This window comes from Acinonyx jubatus, chromosome E1 (assembly GCF_027475565.1).
Source record: "Acinonyx jubatus isolate Ajub_Pintada_27869175 chromosome E1, VMU_Ajub_asm_v1.0, whole genome shotgun sequence".
Taxonomy (NCBI): Eukaryota; Metazoa; Chordata; class Mammalia; order Carnivora; family Felidae; genus Acinonyx; species Acinonyx jubatus.
In genome coordinates this window covers 6,407,931-6,434,143 of record NC_069397.1, presented here as the reverse complement: position 1 = coordinate 6,434,143, position 26,213 = coordinate 6,407,931, and the positions used below count along the sequence as shown (strand labels likewise).

The 26,213-nt window shown below is 44.2% G+C and overlaps 1 long non-coding RNA gene across 2 annotated transcripts in view; it reads right to left on the bottom strand.

Annotated features, from left to right (window-relative positions):
* The window catches only part of LOC113595927 (uncharacterized), an 88,907-nt gene that overhangs the window by 23,508 nt on the left and 39,186 nt on the right, over positions 1-26,213 (bottom strand). The window lies entirely within an intron of this gene.

Below are 26,213 nucleotides of genomic sequence, written 5' to 3'. Positions count from 1 at the left end.
CATGAGGTGAATCTGGAGACTAGAAGCCATACGCTCAAAGTGGCAGAGGAAACCATCAAGGTCTAGGTCCCTGATGACATTGTGGTGCTGCCCCACCAGCTGTAAGCCTCCCCCTGGCCCCCTGGCCACTAGGATGAGGGTTTTTTTAGTTTTATCAGCAAAACCCGATTCTCCCTGAGACATCATTCGCCCTCCTCTGCCAGCAGAGATCTGTCCCTATGCCTAGGGAGACAATCCCTTCAGCTCTATGTTTTTTGTTGAAGTAATCATCCGTGGTTTATCTTCCTGACTGGCAGCTGTCAGAGCATATCAGGCATTCCACAAGGCAATGACATCAGAAGGTCGTGGGTCATTAGCCCGATGGAAAGTTCCAGTTGGCACAGTTCAAATATGGCTGCGACGTTGCTACTGTAAGATCTAAGAGAATCTCCAAAGCTCTGCCTTTGATCCACCATTTGTCAAAAATCTTCTCTTTCTACCTGGCCTACTGAATAATGGATCTCGACATTCAATGGATTGACTCCTCCCTCTTTTGTAAATATTCTGGATGTGAGAAGCACAACCCATTTTTTTTTCCCAGTTATTATCTGACTCTTACAGCTATTTGACTTTTCTGTGTCAAAAAACAAACAGAGAGGGGGCGCCTGGGTGGCGCAGTCGGTTAAGCGTCAGACTTCAGCTAGGTCACGATCTCGCGGTCTGTGAGTTTGAGCCCCGCGTCGGGCTCTGGGCTGATGGCTCAGAGCCTGGAGCCTGTTTCCGATTCTGTGTCTCCCTCTCTCTCTGCCCCTCGCCCGTTCATGCTCTGTCTCTCTCTGTCCCAAAAATAAATAAACGTTGAAAAAAAAAATTAAAAAAAAAAAACAGAGAACAAACATTAAGCTGTAGCCAGGTCTGCAAAAAAAAAAAAAGAAAAATTTTCCCTCTTACCCTGAATGTTTTTCTAGTGACTCCTTTTGGAATGTTATTTTGAACTTACAAAGGTTCTTGAAAAAAAAAAAAACCCTAGTATATTTCTTTTAAGCATCCCTTGAGAAAGTCAGATTTAAACTTAGCCAACGCGTTGGCTTTTTAAAAGCACTTTCTTAAAATAGTCAATGTAAATCTTGGTGGGAAATCTTTAGGTGCCCCGAGTGGACAGAAATAGAAAATGTTAATGGAAATGCCATTTGTGAAGACACTGTGACGGCCCCATTCAAGGGGCCCAATCAGAAAAGACGGGAATTTGCAAGCTATTCCAGTGTGAGTCTTTAGGAGCCCTGGAGAGGGGAGAAAAATAGGAAGCCGGTGGAAAAGAGTGAGAGAGCAGACGATCATAAAGCTGTTTGGACAGACATGACTCCTAGGTGTGCACACTGATGCATTACTAAGTCATGGTTATTTGCTAACCCTTTTAAGTGAATCACCCTGGTGGGTCTGCGGGGCTTGGCCTGATGTCCAAGTTCAGCAGTAGTGTGAAGTCTCAGAGGGCCAAGCTGGATGGAGTCCTGGGGGCAGAGGTCTCGGGGCTGGCTTTATGGATGAGGACCCGAGGTTTGCATGGTTGTAAAACGTGGCAATGCCAGCACGGTTGGATGCGGCAGGGAGATTTTGCTCCCCCCAAATTCTATTCCAGACACCCCCAAACTGCTGCAAACAAAAGAAAAAAAATCATATAATTTGGCATAAGTGGTTGAAGCTTTTTTTAGTCTTACTTTAAGGGTGTTTAAAAGTATCTATAGGGGGGTGCCTGGGTGGCTCGGTCGGTTGAGCGTCCGACTTCAGCTCGGGTCATGGTCTCGTGGTTCGTGGGTTCGAGCCCCACGTCGGGCTCTGTGCTAACAAACAGCTAGGAGCCTGGAGCCTGCTTCAGATTCTGTATCTCTCGCTCTCTCTCCTCCTCCTCCCCTGCTCATGCTCTGCCTCTCTCTGTCTCTCAAAAATAAATAAATGTTAAAAAAAAAAAGTATCTGTGGAAGGAAGAATAAGATAAAAACAGAGAGGGAGGTAAACCATAAAAGACTGTTAAAAAACAGAGAACGAAGTGAGGGCTCCTGGAGGGGAGGTGGGTGGGGGATGGGCTAAATGGGGGATGGGCATTAAAGAGGGCACTTGTTGGGATGAGCACTGGGTGTTGTAAGTAATGAACCACTGGGTTCTACTCCTGAAACCATACTACACTGTAGGCTTGAATTTAAATAAATAAGTAAATAAACAAATGAATGAATACATAAAAATAAAAGGAGAAATGTGAAAAAAAAATCTATGGAAATGCAACGTGAAACATGTCTCCTCCTACTGTCCTTTCCTTAGTGTTTCTCTCTCCAGACCTGAGGAGTCCCCTTGAATCATAACCCGTCCCCCCCAGAGTTACCAGCCTAAGTGTCTTTATATGACACATCACATTGCTATATTTACTGCTAGGTTCATTGAAGATTCTCAGTCTTTAATAGCACCGGGTAGATTTAAAACAAATTTTAACATTTATTTATTTTTGAGAGACAGAGACAGAGCACAAGCAGGGGAGGGGCAGAGAAAGGGGGAGACACAGAATCGGAAGCAGGCTCCAGGCTCCGAGCTGTCAGCACAGAGCCCCACGCGGAGCTTGAACCCACGAACTGTGAGATCATGACCTGAGCCGAAGTCAGACACTCAACCGACAGAGCCACCCAGGCTCCCCACACCAGGCAGATTGTTAGGCCATTAATGAACACTGTGGTTCAGTATTATGGCTCCCACCAAGAGTCCACGCCTTTTTGTTAATGGCGCCCTCTACTTACAGCACCACAGCTCCCGATCTGCCCTGTCAGGCCACGTTGTTACCGTCCCCTTTCATTTGTAAGAGTGTCCTAGTTTGTGTGATAGATCGTAGGGGCACCCTGCTTCCAGGGGATAAAAGGGCCACCTGCCTCTGTAGTCCTGATTCAGCTCAGAGGTTGGAATGGGGTAATGAGAGCACCTGCTCCGGGTCCGCTGGCGTGGGCCGTGGGTGCTGGCTGTGCTCACGGAGGTGTGCTATTATTAGAGAGGTAGGTCATCAAGTTCAAGCTCAATCTCCAGTGGAGATTTCCCTCGATGATGCCACCGATGTGGTCCCTCGACCTCCCTTGGGGAGGCAGCCTGTTTCGCTCTGACGGTTGGACGTTCTCCTTCAGACTCAGTTGCAATCATCCTTCTGAAGGGGCAAGGGAAGTCTGCTCTCCTTCTTCCTGACAACACTTCTGGGAGTCCAGAGGAGGGCTGGAGGGTCAGGAGAAATCACTTGCTTCCCACCTTTCTCTGGACTCTCCCCTGAGGGCAGAGAGGAGGCGAGGCTGTGAGGAGACAAGCACCACAGTGGCTTGTCTGGGTGACAAGGGTCACGGGCTCACCTCTAGCGTTCGATGGTCGATAAGGGCACGGGGTGGAGTCTAGCGCCTGATTTACCGCACCTTCCAAACCTCAGGAGGACACACGTGCTGATCAAAGTGCCCTGAACCTCTGAGAGCAGGTGCTATCGCACCCCTAGTCTCTTGCGTCCCTGGACATAAAAACCTAGAGCTACGTGATGTACTTTTCACACTCCTGGACCCTCCTTCCTCAGCTGACTCCAGAAATGCTTTTGGGGCCACATTTTCTTTTTCCTTTTTAAATTTTTTAAAAAAATGTTCACTTATTTTGAGAGAAAGAGGGAGAGCTCAAGCAGGGGAGGGGCAGAGAGAGAGGGAGGGAGACAGAATCCCAGGCAGGCTCCACGTGGCCAGCGCAGAGCCTGACGTGGGGCTCGAACTCACAGACCACGACATCATGGCGTGAGCTGAAATCACAAGTCGGATGCTTAACCGACTGGGCCACCCAGGCGCACCTGGGGTCACATTTTCTGAGACCCCGTACACCCCCCTTTCCCCCCGCTGAGGCACACACTTCCTGTTCTCTGCATTCCTTCTGTCCTATAACCTGGGCAATGACTTCGTACATGACATTGTCTCTTCCGTGTTCAAAGAATGTTCTCAGAGCATTTCTTCTGTATGAGGCTTTGGGGTTGTACCTAGTGAACAAGATAGGAGCACTCATGCTCAAGGGACTTGATTTCAGGGGAGGTGTGGGGAGTCAAGCCTGAGCTCAGCATCTGTGTGGATTTATCCTCCTCAAAGCCAACAGAGCTGCAAAAACTGGACAGGAGTAAATTTAAATGGAAAGTGGCAAGTTTTTTTGTTTTGCAGTGTTCCCCATAGCTTCATTGAGATGTCATTCTCTCTCTCACACACTCACACACACACACACACACACACACACACACATATTTATTTATATACACACATATTTATATACACACATATATTTATATACGTATATAAATATATGTGTATACACATATATTTATACGTATATAATATGTTTATATACATATATTTATATACATATATATGTATATAGTATGTATATAATATAAATATACATATATATGTATATAATATAAATATACATATATATGTATATAATATAAATATACATATAAATATATATGTGTATATAAACATGTATATATAAACACGTGTATATATGTGTATATAAACATATATTTATATACGTATATATATTTATAATGTACAAATATATTTATATATTTTTTAGATATTATATATATTTAAATACATACATATGTGTGTGTGTGTGTATATATATATATATATATATATATATATATATATATATATAAAACACTGTGTAAGTTTAAGGTAAACTGCATACTGATTTGGGACACATATATTACAAAATTGTTACGGCCACAGCATTAGCGGTGAGGACATTTAAGCAACTCTCTCTTGGCAACTGCTAAGGATATAACCCAGAATTGTTAACCGTAATCCCCATGCTGCACAGGAGATCCCCAGAGCTGACTCACCTTCCAACTGGAAGTTTGTACCTTTGGTCCAGTACCTTCTTTCTCCCACCCCCTGGCCCTTACTTCACTCTACTTCTAGGGGTTCGGCTTTTTCAGATTCCACATGGAAGTGAAATGACACAGCGTTGGTCTTGCTGCTGTGAACAGGCGAGTGCAGGTATCTCTCTGAGATCGTGATTTCATCCCCTCTGGATACATGCCCAGAGTGGGGATTGTTGGATCACGTAGTATTTATACTTCTCATTTCCTGAGGACCCTCCATACTGCTTCCCACGGTGGCCGCACCAGTTTGCATTCTCGCTAATAGCTCACGAGGGCTCCCTTTCCTCCGCATCCTCACCAACACGTGTTAATTGCTTGTCATTTTTGATGACAGCCATTCGGCCACGCGTGTGGTGATGTCTCACTGTGCTTTCGATTTGCAATTTCCTGATGATGAGTGATGTTGGGCAGCTTTTCGTTGTGTTACAACTTTTAATTACTATTAATCATTAACGACAACTTTAATGAAAGAAACAAAAAACCCTTTTGGGGCGCCTGGGGGGCTCAGTCGGTGAAGCGTCTGATTTCGGCTCAGGTCATGATCTCACGCTTCGTGGGTTCGACACCCGTGATGGGCTCTGTGCTGACAGCTCGGAGCCCGGAGCCTGCTTTGGATTCTGTGTCTCCCTCTCTCTCTGTTCCTCCCCTGCTCATTCTCTGTCTCTGTCTCTCAAAAAAAAAAAAGGAAAAAAAAAAAAAACAACCCAAAACCTTTCAACTAATCACCCTAACAAAATCTGTTTTTGTCATCTTAAACCTTTCGACCTAATTCACTGCAGGGATACTGCACATTTGAGTATTTTGCTTCTTGCACAGGGATACAAAAGTGTGAATACAGAATCTGTTCCCTGATTTCTCTCCTAAGCCCTGTGAGCTCCCTGAACAGGGAGGCCTTTCAGCTCTTGGCTGTTTGGTCCCCCCTAGACTTTTTGTCCCTGGCTGAGATTACTCAGCTGCTTACTTACACACCTCGGTCTAACTTGCCTAAGAAAAAGCAAAGATAAGGAAGGCTTTAATCCATTTGCTCAGATTTCTCTGAATGGGCTCTGGATAGTGCTGTTTGGAAACCTACTTCTGATATCGTTGTCAAAGGTGTTAGCTGTCCAGAAACCCGCCGAGAGAAAATAACACTGAGATTAGCTAAATGCAGATGGCCACCGTGAACCTTTCTCAAGGACAAGGGTGGGGTGAGGGCACGCAGTGCTTTGCTGCCAGATATGACCCAGAAATTTTATTCTTGTAATTTCTTTTTGTTAAAAAAACAACAAAAAAAGTTCCTCTCTTTATTTTTGAGAGAGAGAGAGACAGAGTGTGAGCTGGGGGGCAGAGAGAGAGAGGGGAGACGCAGAATCTGATGCAGGCTCCAGGCTCTGAGCTGTCAGCACAGAGCCTGACGCGGGGCTCGAACTCACAGCCCGGGAGAGCATGACCTTAGCCAAAGTCGGACGCTCAACTGACTGAGCCCCCCAGGCGTCCCTCCTTTTACTTCTTTCTAATCGTGGAGACGAACCTCATATTTTGTTCTAATGAACAATGGAAACAGGAAACTGGGCATAATTGGGGAACTTGCCGCCCTAAGCACTGGAGAGACACTGCATCATGTGTCATCCGTAGAACACGTGGAGAGACTCCCCAGGTCAAGACGCTGAAGGTCACACATGCGTTGGGAGATTGACAATCCCGCTTCCGGGACCTACGCGTTCGTGTTTCTGTTTTCCCGGAATGCTGTTCCCTCACATCTCGGCGGACTCCCTCTCTCGTTCTGCGCGTGTCTCTGCCCCAGTGTCATCTTTGCACAACATCGTCCTGATTTCTGTATCTAAAACAGCTTCCTCCCTCCCCAAGTCGCCTCAGACTTTGTTGCCCAATGTGGCGGTCACAGCCACACGTGGCTATTGAGCACTTGAGATGTGACTAATGCCACTGAATTTTTAGCTGCCTGTAACTTGAATTTAAACTTCAGAACCGAAGAGGTATAAAAGATTTTCCTGGTAGCTAACCGTATTGTTTTGTGGGACCATAGATTGGACATGAAGCCTTTCAAAATTTAGCCTCCAAATGGATGTAACATACATTTGCACGCCACAGAATTCTTAATGACTTTTGAAGATTTAGTATGAAAAAAAAAAACGATCTTGAAAACTATCTCAAGTATTTGAGGTACATTTAATAAAGACACATGCCATGGGATTTCACTTAATATGTGGAATCTAAAAGAACACATGAACGCCCAGCACGGACCCAAGGGCAGGGCTCGAACTCGTAACGCTCAGAGCAAGACCCAAGCTGGGGATCAAGAGTCGGATGCTCCACCAACTGAACCCCCCAGATGCCCCCTGACTCGTAAATACAGAGAACCACTGGTGGCTGCCAGAGGGGAGGGAGGGGGCGAGAAGAACGGGAGGAGGATATACAAATTTTCAGTTAGAAAATCAGTAAGTCACAGAGATGCACAGCAGAGGGGAAACAGCCAGTGATATTTTAATAACTGTGCACGGTGACAGATGGTTACCAGATCTAACGTGGTGGTCCTTTTGTAATGTATATAAATGTCAAATCACTACGTTTCACGCCTGACAGTGATATAATATTGTACAGCAACTATGTTTCAATTAAAGAAACAGTAAATGTAGGGGCACCTGGGTGGCTCAGCCGGTTAAGTGTCTGACTTCGGCTCAGGTCACAATCTCACAGTTTGTGGGTTCAGGCCCCGTGTCGGGTCCTGTGCTGATAGCTCAGAGCCTGGAGCCTGCTTCAGATTCTGTGTCTCCCTCTCTCTCTCTGCCCTCCCCTGCTTACGCATGCTCTCTCTCTCAAAAACAAACATTTAAAAAAAAAACACAACAAACGTAAAACATGGGGAAACGTTACTTTAAGAAGTATTCTGAAGGCCATTTGGAATTTTCAGGCTGACCTGAATAAATAATTTGAAAATGAAAAAAAAAAAAACCAAACAATGTTTATATTCATTCCATGTTGATCATGTTTTGGATATATTCGGTTTTACAAAATATATATTAAAGTTAATTTCACCAAGTTCTTTTTACTTTTTCAAGAATTTTTTAAAATGTTTATTTTTATTTTTGAGAGACAGAGAGAGAGAGAGAGAGAGCAAGAGCAGGGGAGGGGCAGAGAGAGAGAGAGACACAGAGGATCCGAAGTGGGCTCCATGTTGATAGCAGAGAGCCCGATGCGGGGCTCAAACTCACCAACTGTGAGATCAACACCTGAGCCGAAATCAAGAGTTGGACACCTAACCAACTGAGCCACCCAGGTGCCCTCCCCCATTTTTTTTTTTTTAATGTGACAGCTGGAAATGAAAGCAGCTATTGGGCAGTGTGGCTTTATACGTTCACCTTTTTACTACCTACATTATAAATTTTAATAAAGTCTGTATCAAACAACATCAATACTTTGCATCATTTGTTTATTGTTTCCTTGTATACAAGGGCGTTGTATTTTCCTAGGTACCAATATCGGACTGCTTCCTGAGACTGACGTAGGAGACATACAGCATCTTCTGGGATCCCCGCTAGAGGCAAACACATTGGATTTGGTCCCAAGTAGTGAAGAAATACTGACAGTTGCTAAGCCCAAGGGTGGGTGTGAGGGTAGCAATGGGAAGTCTGGAATGAACCAGATTACTTGAACCTTTTGCCCAAACATTTCATTTTGTGTTTGGAGATCTGAGGTTGAGGACTCTCTTTAGTGCCCAGCCTATGGGAGGGTGCTTCTTTCTGAGACAAAACTATATAAGCGTGATGAAATAATTTGGTTCACTATAGCTAAGAGGGATTTCTCCTAAAAAAATGGCAGTGACTTCACTCCAACCCAAAGTCAAGGGCAGCCTTATGTATACACATGCCCATATACTTCACAGAAAGAGAACGTTCTGGTCTTGTTTTCCCTCTTGGTTCACATGTGTCAGGTACAAATATATTTGGAATAACTCAGCTAAAAGTGAGAAAGAAGGAGTAATGATCTATTAATGGAGGCCATTCTGCAGGCTGGCTGGAGAGAGGCTAGTGTATGGCAATCTGCTTGCTCAGTGCTCACTGTGATGCACTGTACATGAGCAACTGCCACAGTGTCTTTGGTATGCACAGAGAGTTAGGGACTTAGAAAAATCCATACTGTGTTTTCATCCCATCCACTCATTCAGGAGATGTATTCTGAGTGCCTTCCACGTGCAAGGCATTGTTCTACTGCTGGGACTATTGCAGTGAAAAAGCACGGCCCCCGCTTTCGTGCAAAGCACGTGAAGTGACCACTTCTGCGGAGCGCAAGCCAAAGTGAACACGGAAGCCAAGAGGAGAGAAGGTGACGGGTGTCCTTTCAGAATTGGAGCCCTGGGTTTGGGTCTTTCCTTCACTTGCTTTCTGCGAGCTTCTGAGAGCGTGTGTCTGTCACTTGCCTGTAAAAGCGTGTGACTCAGACACGAGGAGGCCACCGCCTGCTTTGCAAGCTTGCGGAGAGGGTGAAATAAAATAACAAATGCCAAGTAACTTGTGCAAAATGGCATCGGACAGGCTCTCAAGACATAGTAGTGAGGATGTGGGTGATGACTCAAAAAACTCTCGGGGTTCTCCAAATCTTTCTCAAGCTGAAGACCCAAAGGCCAGACACATGGCTCTGTGCAAAAAACCTGGCCAGTGCTAAGGATTCCAGAGGAAGCTGTGTTGATCTGGGCTGCAGGAGAGTCTGGTTTCTCTGAGAGAACAGAAGGAAACATGCCGACTAAGTGTGAATCTTTCGCCCGAAGTGAGCTAGGTTCATCAGGAACAGCCGCCCTGTGCACACATCGAGCCCTCCTCCGTCCTCCTCCTAAAGTGTGTCCCAGAAGCATGGCTTGTGCAGTTTTTTTTTTCCCCTAAGAAGCAGAATCATCTTTTCGCCCTTGCAAGATCTTTTTTGCAAAACCCGAGTTATGGAGCGGATCAAAGTGGCGTCGCCCGATCCTGCTGGGGCAGCTCTCGGGCTTACCCCGGCCTCCGTGCTCCCAGGGAAATCTCTCTGGAGCTCTAAGAGCACTCGGAAGACATTTGGAAAAAATGTTGCAGGAGATGAGGAAGCGAAGAACGATATAGAGGCTTTAGCTTGGCGAAAGCCACTGCTGAATCAATGTCAGAGGGCCTGAGAGCAAGAAGAGGTCATTGTGGAAACCTGTGGGGATAAATCAGGGCTTCTGCCCTTGCACATGACCTGTTTCGGACTCTCAGACTCTGAGCCGGGACAGAGGGGGCCAAGCCTCCCAGGCGCCTGAAGCAGGTTTATGAACGGGATAAACAAAAGTGAAGATTAGAAACGGAGCTTTATTCCAGTGAAATGGCAGAAGGTAGTCTGTTACATCCATGTCTCTTGCTTTCCCCTTTTTCCTTCCAAAAACGACATGTCAGTTTCGGTATCACCTTACAATCTATAAAGCCCACACTCGTGCACTATCTTTCGTGTTTGCCGTTTTGTATATACTAACTTTCCCCGCCACTGGATCATTTATACTTCACGTGAAATTCAATTCATTCTACTTCTAAATAATTAGATTTCCTTATATAATATACTAAATGATTTTTAATGCCTGAAGAAAAGCCAAATTTGTGTTTCAGCGATGCTATTCTCTCTCTCCCTTTTAAAAAGAAAACCTTTTTGTTATGGGAAATTTCAAATATATACAGAAGTGGACAGAATGGTGGAGTGAATACTCATATACCTGTCTCACATCTCCAACAATGTACTCATGGCCAGCCTATTTCATTTTTTTTTAATGTTTATTTATTTTTGAGAGAGGGAAAGATAGAGCATGAGTGGGAGAGGAGCAGAGAGAGAGGGAGAAACAGACCCTGAAGCAGGTTCCTGGCTCTGAGCTGTCAGCACAGAGCCCGACACGGGGCTCGAACTCACAAACCACGAGATCATGACCTGAGCCAAAGTTGGATGCTTCACCGACAGACGCTTCACCGCACTCAGGTGCCCCTTAAGACTATTTCATTTCTATTTCCACTTCTAGTCCTCCAGATTATTTTGGAGCAAATTTCAGACACATATCAATTCATCCCTGTTTACAGCTGATCCTTGTTATTTGTGGTAGTTAAGGTTCTTTAAAGTTTCGCGAACACTGAAATAGCAAATCCCCAACCATTGCTCTCGAGCAAATACAGGGTTGCGTTCCTGAGAGCCTCTGGTCACAACATTTTGGTCAACCGATTAATACACACCTTGTTGATATAAATACACCTTAGTTGTATTTATAAACTACACCTTTATAAATACACCTGTTTTTTCGTTGTATTTATAAACGACACCTGATAAAATACACCTTAGTTGATATATATTGTTGATTCATTAACTTTGGACGTATGGCCAATGGCATCATAACTCACACCTGGATGGAGCTTGAATCTAATGGTTATTTTTTTTTTCTGGAAGGCATATCACAGCTTTCCAGTGCTTAGGGACACCAGAGAGCACTTCAGCACTGTGCTTGGGGACCATTTTAAACAATAAACTCATGAGCAAAAGGCACAAAAAATGCAAAAAAACAAAACAAACAAAAAACCATGACATTGCATAGACCGTGAAAAGGATACTGGGTTTACATTATGAGAGCTGACACACGAACACAGTGTCACCTTGTTGACCTCAGGAGGAAGGAGGATGTTGGGTGACTCATACTTCACCGCTGTGCTCTGTCCTCAAATGCCTGCGAAAGCCCCCTGGGTATCAGTTTTGGGGGGATACCAACAACTGTTAGCTAGTAGGCAAATTCCCCAATCCGGAATCCACAAATAATGAGGATCAACTGCACAGGCAAATACAAACCTTCTAAAAAGCATCACTGAACTACATGTCCCATTACTGTATCTTAAAAAAATAAAAATCTAACGTAATTACTTGCAATCATTAAATATCCAGTTTGTATGAAATTTTCCCTGTCTCGTAATTTTTTTTTCACGTAGACTTTATCTGAACCTCCTATTTTTAAAGTTTTTTGTTTGTTTGTCTGTTTGTTTTTTAGGAGTGCCTGGGTGGGTCAGCTGGTTGAGCATCTGACTTTGGCTCAGGTCATGATCTCATACTTCAGGGGTTCAAGCCCCATATCGGGCTCTGTGATGACAGCTCAGAGCTTGGATCCTGCTTCGGATTCTGTCTCTCTCTCTCTCTCTCTGCCTCTCTCCTACTTGTGCTCTCTCTCTCTATCTTTCTCTCTAAAAAAAAAAACTAAGAAAAATTTTTTTAGAAAATAAAGTCTTTTTTAAAATGTATTTATTTTGAGAAAGAGAGAGGGAGTGCAGGGGAGGGGCAGAGAGAGAAGATGACGGAGAATCCCAAGCAGGCTCCACGCTGTCAGTGAGGAACCCGACTCGATCCCACCAACTGTGAGATCGTGACCTGAGCTGAAACCAAGAGTGGGTTGCTCAACCGACTGAGCCACCCAGGTGTCCCCATCTGAATCTCCTCTTAAAGATTTCCTCAATGTGGTTAAGGGCCTCAACTTTCCCCTTTGTTATGGCAATGTCTGAACACCCTTCACAGATTGTCCCATCAAAGCGCTGAGCCACAGAACTGTAGAGCGGCTCATCTCAAGGGCGTTCTCCATTCACTGCACAGGTCGGGGCTGCGATGCGTGTCTTAAACCGTGGGTGGGCTCCATCTGATGTCTCCTAGCTGCACTATGTTAAACAGAAATTCCTCAGAATTGTTTTCATGTGGATATTGCCCTTTCCAATTTCTCAAAGCCAATGAAGACTTTTGGCTAATTTGTCTTAATGGGAGAATGGCAATTCAACAGACATTTGGAAGGGGAGGGGGATTAAAAACATGTGCTTCGCAAGTCATTCTAAGCGGAAAAGGTTTAGTTTTAAAAGATTTCCAGTTCCCTTCATTTTACAACCAGTAAAAGAGGCTTACACATTTAAAAGAGACCACAGAAGCACGCGCCATTTAGAGGATGGCTCAGTCCTCTCATTTCTAGACGTGACTGGGAATTCATTCATTGAAAAAAATTTTTTCTACAAAGATTTTTTGAGCACCTACCATGTACCAAGTTCTCTATTAGATGCCAGAGGTACAGAAAGGCACAGGCATGCTTTTCACAGTCTACACAGAAAGAGAGTCATACATATGGCTCTCTGAGCCAACAATGGGCACAGAGGAATCCGGGCGCAGAGGATTCTGGGAGTGGAGGAAGGTGATTCTTCCTGGCTGGGGCTCTACTGTTTGGAAAGCTTCATGAAGAAGGCAAATGAATGGAAGGTACAGGTTGTGTCTGGCAACTAATGACCAGTCTGGTGCCTCTGGATCATAAAGACACAAGCCACAAGCCTGAAGGGAAGGCTGGTATGCAATAATGAATGTCCAGCATACGAAGACTTGGGGCTTTATCCCTTAAGGAGTAGAATCCATCGGATAATCTGAAACATCATATTGTGGCATGATCGGAAGTTCAATGAAATAAGAAACAGCAACCACACGAGTCATTCTGGAATGACAGAGTATAGAAAAGACTAGATTCAAATGGAATACTACGTGGCAATGAGAAAAAATGAAATATGGCCTTTTGTAGCAACGTGAATGGAACTGGAGAGTGTGATGCTAAGTGAAATAAGCCATACAGAGAAAGACAGATACCATATGGTTTCACTCTTATGTGGATCCTAAGAAACTTAACAGAAACCCATGGGGGAAGGGAAGGAAAAAAAAAAAAAAGAGGTTAGAGTGGGAGAGAGCCAAAACATGAGACTGTTAAAAACTGACAACAAACTGAGGGTTGATGGGGGGTGGGAGGGAGGGGAGGGTGGGTGATGGGTATTGAGGAGGGCACCTTTTGGGATGAGCACTGGGTGTTGTATGGAAACCAATCTGACAATAAATTTCATATATTAAAAAACAAACAAACAAACAAAAAAAATAAAAGACGATTCAAATGAATTCCAAATCGAGACCAAAATTTAAAAGTGTTTCAGGTATGAGGGGCGCCTGAGTGGCTCAGTTGGTTAAGAGTCTGACTTTGGTTCAGGTCATGATCTCTTGGCTCGTGGGTTCAAGCCCCGCATCGGGCTCTGTGCTGACAGCTCAGAGCCTGGAACCTGCTTCAGATTCTGTCTCTGTCTATCTCTGCCCCTCCCCCACTCACGCGCGCGCTCTCTCTCTCTCTCTCTCTCTCAAAAATAAACATTAAAAAACAAAGAAAAAATAAGTGTTTCAGATATGAGACCAATAATATGTAAAATGGATGAAATCTCATTTTTTTGGATTATGATAAAAAAGAGAGCAGATGATTTTCATTCAAGTTCAATGTTAAGCTACAACTTATCTGGTGCTTTTATGAAGAGAAGGAAACAAGTGTTCCAGATTCACATTTTGGTTCTCAAGGGTACACCTGGTTTCATAAGTAGCAAGGACCCAAGCCCCCCCAGTGTTGGCCAATCTTTTCCTTATGATTCAAGATCTGAACTTTCTTTCAGGTCAGTAAAATCAAGCAATTCTGTCCTACCCTCACCATTAGCCTACTTTTTTCCTCTTGGTTCCAGGAATATCCAGCAAGTGGGAAACAGACCATGGTTCCCTGACCCACTTTGTCCTTGTTAAAGTATCTTACCTACATGTTTAGACTTCTGATTTTCATTGCAAAAGAAAGGATGTTTTTCTCTTTAAATTTAGATGTGCTGCCCAATCCCTAAGATGTTAGGACACAACAGACTTTATCATTATAATAATTAAGAATTTTGAACATACTGGCAATACTTTTCAGATGTCAGGCTTTCTCCTAATTATCTAGAATCAGCCTAGGACTAGTTTAGAATCTCTGGGTCTTTAGGAGTAACGGAGAACACTGCTAGGAACACTTTTCAGAGGCCTAGAAAGTTCCTCTCCAGGGAAAACATTTCCTGGCCACACCTTCACATGTCTGTAACCACACAATCCTTGGAAACACCTGTCTTCATCAGCCTCCCTAACAAACTAGTGCACACACACACAAGTGCACATGTGGTCTGCATTTAATATCAAGTTACCACGGCTCTTCGAGGGCATTAGAGGAACCTTCTGTCTATCTCCATTTGTAGGCTCACTAACTGCTGATATTTCCTGAGGCCTCATAACCACATCGACCAGAGTTGAGAAGGGGTCTAGTCCGTAAGTGTTCACATTTTATTTTAGCACCAAAATCTCCAAACACGTCAAGATCTCAAAATCAAATTTCAGAACTCTTAAGACAACTCATTGCTTGCTATAAAAATGATGTAAGTAGAACTCTTATGTGAGCAGTGGTGGGAAATCTTAAGCTGCCCCTGTCCCCCCAAGGCTCTACAAGTTTGCTAAGGCTCCTGATCTCTGCAGAGCATAGCTTGAAAACCAATGGCTAATTGAACTCTCTCCTTTCATAAGCGATGAAATGAAGGTCCAGACACAGTAAGCCATTTGCCCAAGGTTACACCATTAGAAAAAAAGCCAATATCCTAATTCCTGTCTGATTTATCCCTTGCCCAAGATCTTTCTTTTTTTTTTTTTTTCAACGTTTATTTATTTTTGGGACAGAGAGAGACAGAGCATGAACGGGGGAGGGGCAGAGAGAGAGGGAGACACAGAATCGGAAACAGGCTCCAGGCTCTGAGCCATCAGCCCAGAGCCTGACGCGGGGCTCGAACTCACGGACCGTGAGATCGTGACCTGGCTGAAGTCGGACGTTTAACCGACTGCGCCACCCAGGCGCCCCTAGCCCAAGTTCTTTCCATGAGGCCATTCTTTTGTCTACCTTCCATTACAGGAGCCTCGTCTCCAGTGGCTTCTACTAAACTGGAGATGTGGATGTTCATGGTGATGATCTACTTGCTTGGTAATAAGCCCCTTCATATTACTTTTTTCTTTTTCTTAAGAAGTACAACTCACTGTCTTACCCATAAAGTACAAGTTTATTCTCTGGGGCATCTTCTACCCTGAAGCAATGAAGTCTTGCCCGGGAGCACATACTCCTCAACATGATTTTAGCCTTCTACCTGTATTTCTTTGGGTGACTTTCCTCCTCAAACCCTAACTAGTGTTGACTATTTTTATGAATGTTTCACTCTCTCTGGCATGGCTGACTCATTCATCCTGCTGGAGGCTGGCTCTAGAGAGTATGATTACATAGTTTATCTTCCAAACCAGGACATTTTTTAGAGTAAAAGTGGGTTCGGCTAACTACTAACCTGGGACAGCAGTGTAAGCCAAAACTTCCCTGGACACACCAGGGTGTAGGGGCACACATGATCAGGGATGAAAGTGAAGAGGCTTCCACTGGATAGAGAAACATGCTTTAACATGGAAACCACAGAAGTTATGGAGAGGAACACCAAGACTAACTAAAGACAAGGAGTGTGAGGAACTGATGTTGATGAACCATAACCAGAATGCTGATCTTTGTGGCTGGTTCATTGGAACCTAGAGCCCATTGGAATGGGTGGTCCAGGTGGACAGAGAATGGGAAGAAAGGGAAAAGGAGCAAAACTCCAAAAGCAGAACAAGTTGGAGAGCAGAAGTGGCTGTAAGAGGAGAATTTGGTGGGGCAAAAAAAAAAAAAAAAGAAGAAGAAGAAGAGAATTTGGTTACTGAATGTTCTCCGATTATCTATGCAGATTAGTATAGCACTAGACTTTCCAGCGGATGAGTCCTAGATGATCTAACTGAAATTCAGAGGAACTCAGTCCTCTCTGAAATACCATGAGCCTGGTAACATGGGGAGGCGGGACTGGAGCCCATCTCTGTCTGACTTTAAAGCCAGTGCCCCAAAAACTGTGCTGTCAGTCCTGTTCTCACTGATGTGAAACCAAGGGTGTCTACACTGATGACTAGCTTCCCACCTCCACACCCAGCACCTTCCTAATCATTGGTGAGAACTTAAATGATGTTTCAGTATGTTACACAGCAGAGAGAACCTTACAGCTGAAGGATCTCTACAGGCATGCAGTCAGTCTTACACATTTCATATCTGAGCTTCAGAGGGGCGGAGGGCAGTACTCAGAATCACACAGCAGGTGAATGACAGAGCGAGGATTTCAAGTCTTCTAAATCCCTGGGCAGGTTCTCTCTTCCATGAAGTGATGCAGTACAATGACGATGCTTTTCAATTGAGCAGAGTTGAAATTAGATGTTTCGCGTGGACAGTTTGCCAGTAATTGGGGGAGTTGTATGTAAATTCAGTATTTCATGATACGATGTTTCGTTATGGTGACAGATAACAAAGCTTACAAGCGTTGACATAAATCTCTCTTTCCTTTGAATTGGTGATTATCTGTGAGGCTCATTCATTAAGTGCAGGCAGCCTAGAATTCAACTGAGGCTGAACGCATCTGTGGCTGATGGTTTTCTCTTGCAGTGCTAGGTGGAAAAGGCAATGCCATTTTTATCCATCTAGGGAATGTTTTTGGAAAAGTCAACTTTTCCTAGCAGTATCTGGACCAATAGCATCGGTGCTATTTGGAAGTATAAGGTTTCAGACCCCATCTCAGACCTTCTGAATCAGAATCTGTATTTCTTTTAATTAAGAATTTTTTTTATTTTTATTCTTAGGGAGAGAATGGGTGTGAGCAGAGAAGGGCAGAAGGGGAGAGAGAGAGAAAATCTTAAGCAGGCTGCACACTCAGTGTGGAGACCAATGAGGGGCTTGATCCCATGACCCTGAGATCATGACCTGAGACGAAAAATCAAGAGTCAGACACTCAGTCAACTGATCCACCCAGGTGCCTCCAGAATCTGTATTTTAACAACACCTCCTGGACTATCTGTATGCACACTGCAGTTGAGAAGCACTGCTCGAACAGTTGCCAAAGAAGAGTATGTCCACTACTAACGGGCTTTTGACAGTCAGGTTTGCCTTCCCCATAATGGGTTTCTAGAAACTGCATGTAGCATCTCAGTACACTCAGTAAAGTCCTCTGGCTACTTTGGGACAGCTTGGCTCTGTTGGAGCATGACTTCTTGTCAAGGTGACAAGGGCAGGTGAACACTGGATGGGGGGGGGGCACATCCACCTATATGTAGAGTATGTTTCCCAGGATTAATTTCCGCTTGTGGATTTCTTCTCCCTACTGACTGGAGAGAATTTTGTTAGAGCTCTCACATCTCTATAACCAAAGACTTGCTAGGCCCTGATGATTTCTCATTTGGGCTGCAACTATGTTGAACAAGAATGAAGCAAGAAAAGGACATGGAATGGCCTCTTGGAATGCTCTAGAATCAAAGCTGAGCGGAGTTGGGAGAAATCCTTTCTAATATCTTCTCCCATCAGAGTCCAGCTTCCCCGTGGTGTCACCATCCCTTCGTGAGGACGTGATTGGCTGATGGTGCATTTCCGCATTGCTTCCAGCCTGGGTTTTACAACTCGCTTAAGGATTGTTGACTTCTTGGTCAAAGCTATTTTATTTCCCTTCCCTTCTGCCAAAAGACGAAAGCTTTCTGCTTTCCCATAATCTCCTACATATGAAGTTTTTGCTCTTGACGGACTTACTAAGCTGAACAAACTGCCATTTAAGTCAAATATCAACATAAATGATTATTTCACGTTACAAGTATTCTTTCTAAAAAAGCAAGACAATCCTATCCCAGGTTCCCAGAAGGATCTGAATACATGTTTACTTGTCTCGTGTTGCTCAAATGTTTCTGGGCCTCACCACCCTGGGGCTAGTAATGGGGTTGCATTTACATCTGTGCCCAAATGATAATACTTTGAGCCCAAGCAAGAGTAAATCCCCTTCTCCCGCTCATCAGTTACTTTCAGGTGGTCCCAAGAGGGTTCCTCCCAGGTAATGCACAAACTAGGCAGCTGGCTGTGGTCTCCATGAAGCCTCTTCTGTCTCAGCTTGTCCTGTTGCAAAGCTAATTGCTAAACCCGTCTTCCCATCTAACTAAACAAAAGCCTCAGGCACTTGATGCATTTAAAAAAAAAAATATCTGGGGAATGTGTAATAAGCAGACCTATTTGAACTTCGGCGTACCTAATGCCAAATATAAAGTACCACCCTCAGCTGCGATATGGTCAACTCTTGACCAGGTATGACAATCAAGGGGAAGGACCAGTGGCTTTGGTCCTCTTTCCAAATCTTCCTGTGTTCTCAAAGCAACTTCAGCCATGCACTTGGCAAGAACTTAGCCTTGCTCTTTTACACTGCCAGTAGAATTACAGTTTGGGGGCAGGGGGGCTGCAACAGACCAAGCATCTGCATTGTTCTGAGAATGGGGGGAACGTGAGGAGTTTTACCGGCCAACAGAAGCTGAGCATGGTACATGACATAGCACAGGTACTAGTATTTGCTGGATGAATAGGGAAATCCATGAATCCATCACCCCTGTATCCAGGGCACTCCCAAGACCCAAGGAATTGGATGTGAGAAGCTGGCTGTGCCTGGAATCAGTGGGTGGGCGTTGGAGGGGAAGAAAATGGGAGGTACCACTTTTCTTATTTTGCTGCCACGTCCCCATAACGAGCCTCCGGCTTCAGAGTCTGGATTACAGACATAACACTTTTTATTTCTTCTATGCTGTTTCTCTGTTTCATACACTATCCCTTCTGTTCTTACCAAGTCCTGTAGTTTAAAATAGTGAACTTTAGGGGCGGGCGCCTGGGTGGCTCAGACGGATAAGTGTCCGACCTCGGCTCGGGTCGTGATCTCATGGTTTGCGGCTTCGAGCCCTGCGTCGGGCTCTCTGCTGTCAGTGCGGAGCCTGCTTCCGGTCCTCTGCCTTTGTCTCTCTCTCTGCCCCTCCCTCGCTCTCTCTCTCTCAAAAATAAACGTTAAAAAAATTTAAAATAGTGGGCCTTAAATTGTGACGCATTTCAAAATCCCTATCTTCCTATCTGCAAGTCCCTATTGAAAATCTCCACTTGGACACTTCCATTCGGTTCCTCAAACTCGAAGCCAACACAGGCAGCCTTATCGCTGCCTTCTTCTCCCTCGGTCATTAGTAGCAGCCAACCAGTCTTCAGAAACCACTGACTCTGTTTTCTAAATCTCTTTCAAATCTATTCGCTTCTTTCTAATCCCTTTACCTGCGCTCTGTCGTCAGGGTTCCCTCATGAGTGTGCAGACTGTGTATTAATAAACGATCTGTGGGCACATTATTCGAATTACCAACTATTTAGAAGGTGCCCCTCATGTCTGTGCTGAGCGCAGCCTGCACAGGCCTCCACAGCAGTTGAGACCCTTTACCTAGGTCTCTGGTCCATCAGCCAGAGAGATGGTTCAGGAAGATCAATCTAACCATCCTCCCCCTGCTACTCAAAATGCTCTGTTTGGGCACCATAACAACATACCACAGACTAGGGGGCTTAAACAACAGACATTTATTTTCTTATCGTCCTGGGGGCTGGAACTCTTGGGATCACAGGGTTGGTTTCTTTGGAGGCCTCTCTCCTTGGCTGGAAGATGGCCGTCTACTCATTGTGTGTCCTAATCTCCTCTTACAAGGACACCAGACCCATTGGATCAGGCTTCACCCTTGCGACTTTATTTTAACTTAATTACCTCTTTAACTACCTTGTCTCCAAATATAGTCAGATTCTGAGGTACAGGGGATTAAACTTCAACATATGAGGGGCGCCTGGGTGGCTCAGTCGGTTAAGCGTCCAACTTCGGGTCACGTCATAATCTCACAGTTGGTGGGTTTGAGCCCTGAGTCAGGCTCTGTGCTGACAGCTCGGAGCCTGGAGCCTGCTTCAGATTCCGTGTCTCCCTCTCTCTCTGCCCCTCCCCTACTTGCACTCTGTCTCTCAAAAATAAACATTAAAGAAAACCAAATTTCAACATATGAATTTTGGGAGGGAAGGACCACAATTCAGCCCTTAAGACCACTGAGATAAAATCCATCCTCCTTAACGTGGTAACTCTCTTGGAGTTGGTAACTCTCAGCAGGCATAAGCCGCTGCATTTGTGAGGAAGGTTCTAGAAAACCGTCACATCCCTGAGGCTTGCAGAAATGAATTCTGAAATAGGATGCAGAACAGTGGGAGGCCCACGGGGGAGGTGACGTAGGCAGACATGTCCCCAGGGCTTCTGAAGCCACTCCCATTGTCTAATCTCCATGAGTTTAAAAGCTACTGGGAACCTCAGTTATAATGTGGTATTTACATTCTTAGAAACCCAAACTACAGCTTGGACACCATCCAGTGAATTCATTTCTGGGTAAGACAAGCACATGAAAAGATTGCATTATGGGGACACATGTCCAAAATATTACGATAAATGTCAGTCGTATCTACATTTGAATGTTGGCTATTTATTCCAAATATGGTAGTGCTGTGATTATGGGTTACACGTGGAATAGGCAAAATGGTTGTTTACTTTCTGTCTTCAGTTTTCCAACGGCAGCACTCACGCTGAGTGATTTTTGTATTTTTCTCATCAGCTGGTTGTCGTTTTCTCTGAAAATTGTGTTTCATTTTTTCCCCATTTTTTTAAATGTTTGTTTATTTTTGAGAGAGACAGAGCACGAGCCAGAAAGAGGCAGAGAGAGGGAGGGAGACACAGAATCCGAAGCAGGGTCCAGGCTCTGAAATGTCAGCACAGAGCCCGATGCAGGGCTCGAACCCAGAACCGTAAGATCGTGACCTGAGCCAAAGTTGGACACTCAACCGACTGAGCCACCCAGGAGTCCCTGAAAACTGTATTTCAAAATAACCCACCCAGCGGAAAATAGTTCATGGTGTGAAACTGTCTTCTCTCTCTGTGTCTTTTTATTTGTATTGAGACTCCCATCTTTATCCTTCTGTCTTGAAGGGACTGAACTAAGCAGAGAAAAGATATGTTGAGTCACAATTAGAGTAAAGGAATATTTATTGAAATCTATCACTAGGAGAAAGAGACAGTTTCTGTGGCCTCAAAACATGACCAGGAAACTCCCGATTCTGACATGCAGGACTGGAGATTTGAGAAATTCACCTGCCAGTGCCCACTTTCAGGGATGTTTGAAACTTTAGTTATTTTCATCTTACAAGTACTTTGTGTTTGTTTTTAAAATTAGAAAAGGGTACAAAAACAAGTCACCGACTTAAGAAACATTTACGTAGGATCATGCTGTATTATAATTTGGGTTTTCTTATTATTCCACGGTCACACATATACTCTTGTACTATTTTATTTTTAAATCAGTTTATCTTCCACTGTATAATATGAAAAGTCACCATAAAAAATTATATACACAGGATCTGAAAATCTTCAGGTCTTTCAGTCACTCCAATGCAACAGGTAAAAAAATGTCTTCATATTTTTAATACACTTTGTATTTTGGCATAGTTTTGGATTTTCATAAAAGCCGCAAAGATCGTGTAGAGCATTCCCATATGGCCCTCATCCAGTGGCCCTCATTGTTCACACCTTACAATATTGTGGTACGTTTGTCAAAACCAAGAAACTGATACCGATATGTGGTTCTTAACTATACTGCAGTCTGGTTTTGGATTTTTATCAGCTTTCCATTAATGTATTCTTTCTGTTCCAGGATCCAATAATCCAGGATAGATCGACTGCATTTCGCTTTCATGGCCTCCCCAGAATCCTCTGGTCTGACAGTTGCCCAGTCATTCCTTGTTTTTCATGACTGTGGCAATTCTGAGGAGTTAATGGCCTGGGGACACTGGTTTTAACCATTTATTAATATTCTTCCCTGTACGTGTGTTCCCACGCTAAACTCAGCAAGGTATGGAATTTTGATATAAATATGACCTATACTACAGTCCTGTTTTATAATTGTTTTCATTGCGATGTCATTCTGCCTCAACACATTCCTTTTTTTTTTTTTTTTTTTAAGAAATAATTTCATAGTATTCCACTGTGGAAACTCAACCTCGATTATCAGCCAGCCTCAGATGATGGATGTCTCCTGAACTTTCTATATTGAGATTTCCCAAATCCGCTGAATGAACACCCTTGGTCTAAACCTCCAGGTTGGTCAGTGATAATTTTCTAAGGAAAAATATTGGAGGCTGTCAAAGACTCTTTGCTAAAAAAATCACCCACATGGCCCACTAGCTCTCCAAAAAAATTTTTTTATATTTGCAATCTACAATTGCCTATGGCTTGACCAATGCTTCCTCTAACATGGACGTGTTTGCTCTTTATCTTAGACAACTTGATAGATGAAAAGTAGCTGCTTACATGTAAAGCTGTATTTTCTTTATGTACTATTAGCCATAGGTCTCTCTTCTTTTTCCAAATGTCTCATCTGTGGCCACTACCACATTAGGGTTGGGAGAAAAGAACAGAATAGGTCATTTTCCCCTAGTTTATTTATAAAAGCTTTTTCTGTATTGAGGATTTACCTGATGTAATGAAGCTATTTTTCTTAAGTTACTGCTCTCCTTATTTTGTCTATGGTATTTCTTATAAAGGGACATTAAAAATTTTTTTTATGCAGGGGCGCCTGGGCAGCTCAGTCAGTTAAGCGTCCGACTTCGGCTCAGGTCATGATCTCACAGTTCATGGCTTCGAACATCGTGTCGGGCTCTGTGCTGACTGCTCAGAGCCTGGAGTCTGCTTCGGATTCTGTGTTTCCCTTTCTTCTCTCTCTCTGTCCCTGCCCCCACCTCTCAAAAATAAATAAATGTTAAAAAATTTAAAAAATAAAATTTTTTATGCAATCAGCAATCATGTTTCCTATTAGAATTTCTGGCTGTGAGTGTTATAGTCACAAAGTCTTTTGCCATAATACAGTTCTGCTGCTAATCACCTGTATTTTCTACTGAGGCTGGCACATCTCCTTGTTTCTTTAAATATTTAGCCCAATTTGTGGTTTATTTTGGTTTGAGATAGGGTTCTAACTTTGTTTTTCCAAATTGTCAGCCAGCTATCCCAACCATTCAATGAACAATCCAGTCTTTTCCCCACTGATTTGAAACTCTATTCTAACACCCCATTATTAACAGACCTCAAGTGGATCACCGGCTAAGGGTCCAGGAGAACTTTCTAGCAAGAGAAATAAGAAGACACACAAAAATAGTTTTTTTTTACACATTCTGTTTCCATGACCACTTCCAGTTCAATTGTCAGTTTCTTCTGGAAAACACAGTCCAAGTCAAATCCAAAGATACATTTCCATTCCTGTCTGTCCCCCAGACCTTACATCTCTCTTGTTTTACACCTTGTCCCCAGTAGGAGAGGCATCTGACCTGCACTAGAGAACAGGTTCAGGATTCCAGGCAACAACTGTTTGCAAAACTGCACACATCCTTTGGAATGTATATCATTAAAAGTTTCGCCAAGCTTTATAGTAAACTCCCCATGTTTGCCTTTTCTGCGATAAAGAAACTCTATTCCCCACGTTAAGAAATCCACGATGAGTTACGAAGTACGTAACAGCTTATAAGCTTAGTTGCAAGTTTACCGATTTACTTGAAGAATGAAAACTTACCTCTTTGTTAACCGCTATCTAGAGACCAGGCATTGGACTAAAATTTTTCCTTTTCACCCAGTTCTAAGGAGCGGGGCAATTACTGTCCCCTATTATGCAGATGAGAAATGGAGGCACAGAGAGGTTAAGTAACTTGGTGAATGTCACACAGCGGTAAGTGGTGGAGTGAGGGGTCCAACCACATCACAGCCTGTGCTGACAGCCGTGGCTGACATCTGAACTTGAATGTTCTTGCTACATTCCAATGGTACCGACGTAAGGTTGCTTGCATGGCCTCTGATCCCTGGACTGAAAGATTTTAGTAGCTACCAGTGACCTCTTCCTGGGCACTGTGATTCATTTCACCCTCGAGGTATATTCTTTCTCCTTTTTGAAATGAAATCAACAAGGGCTCTAAGTTGTGAATGGGGGATGTGGGCTCAGGTACACTGCTAAGCCATTTCTCCAATCATATAAAAACAATGTGGATGAGCCTCACTGGGTGCTCAGGGTTTATATCTGCTGTATTTCCCCTGTGGGCTTCATGGCAGCTGACACGGAGCCAAAAGCCTTCTCACATCTCTGTTCCTCTAGTTCTGTGTTCCTTTCTGTCGGCCCACAGTGAGAGGGTTAGCGTGATTCATTACCTTTGCAGTTACTAATTTTCAGAAGATACCAGGATCTCGGGATACCAGATACGGCCATCTCGTGCTCCAAGGGCTTATGTGGTCTCATCCACACACTGCCCCCCGATCTCACAGATTAGGAAACTGAAGTTGGTCGATGTTAATGATGTGTCCAAGGGCACACAGCTGCTTAGCAGCAGAGCGTGATGGAGCCTTCAGATCTCCTGACCCCCCCCACCCCCCGCCTTTGCTCTTTGTCCGACAGCTTGCTGCCTTCAGTTGTACCATCGATCCTGCTTTTTGATGGTTTTTTTTTTTTTGCAGTCGCTGGATGGCTGACTCAGGTTTCATGTAAGCAAACACAGCTTGAAAGCACTCTTGCCTGCCGCATACAACGAAGTGCCTGTAAAAGAGTTTATGGTAGAGATACGCACGCCCAACATCAGCCTTCTCATCTTTTCTCAGTGTAGAGGCATGTAATTTATAATGTCTCACCCCTGCAATGCAGGGATCAGGACCCGAATAGTTTGTAAGTACATCCCCTAACTCCTTTTAACGGTCAGATGTCACAAATGCTCTTTACGGGCCCCGCAAAACATACTTTCTGCATATTTTGGTTGTCACTGCGTTCAATCGATGCACTCCACAAAATATGCTCTTAATTTTCTACATAAAAATACTATGTGAAAATCACAGTTGGCTCACTTGGCATCCATTCCTGGCCCCTTCTTTCTGGCCATATCTGTGCTGGAGTCTGGAAAATTGCCTGCTCACTCCTTGGCTTCTCCTTGGTTGGCCATGCAAGATGTAAGGAAGTCTGCTGAAGGGGGATTCTGGAAAACAGGACCGATGAGACGGGGGTGATGATGCAGGAGGTGGGCTGTCTTCCTCCCTGTATCCACCTGGAGTGTTGGTACAACTCCCGGAGGCACACTAGCCATCTTGTAATAAGGAAGCAACAAGCATGGAAATGAAACCCAACACGTCGAGGATGGCACGATGAATGATGGCAGATGGCATCACCAAGCGGTGAAAGTCTTCTCCAACAGCTAGAGATTCCCTAACATACATCTAGGGGTTTACTTTAAGTATAAAAGTATGCTTTTTTAAAAATGTATTTTGAAGGGGCGCCTGGGTGGCTCAGTCGGTTAGGCATCTGGCTTCGGCTCAGGTCATGATCTCACGGTCCATGAGTTCAAGCCCTGCGTCGGGCTCTGTGCTGACAGCTCGGAGCCTGGAGCCTGCTTCGGGTTCTATGTCTCCCTCTCTCTCTGCCCCTCCCCTGTTCATGCTCTGTCTCTCTCTGTCTCAAAAATAAATAAACGTTA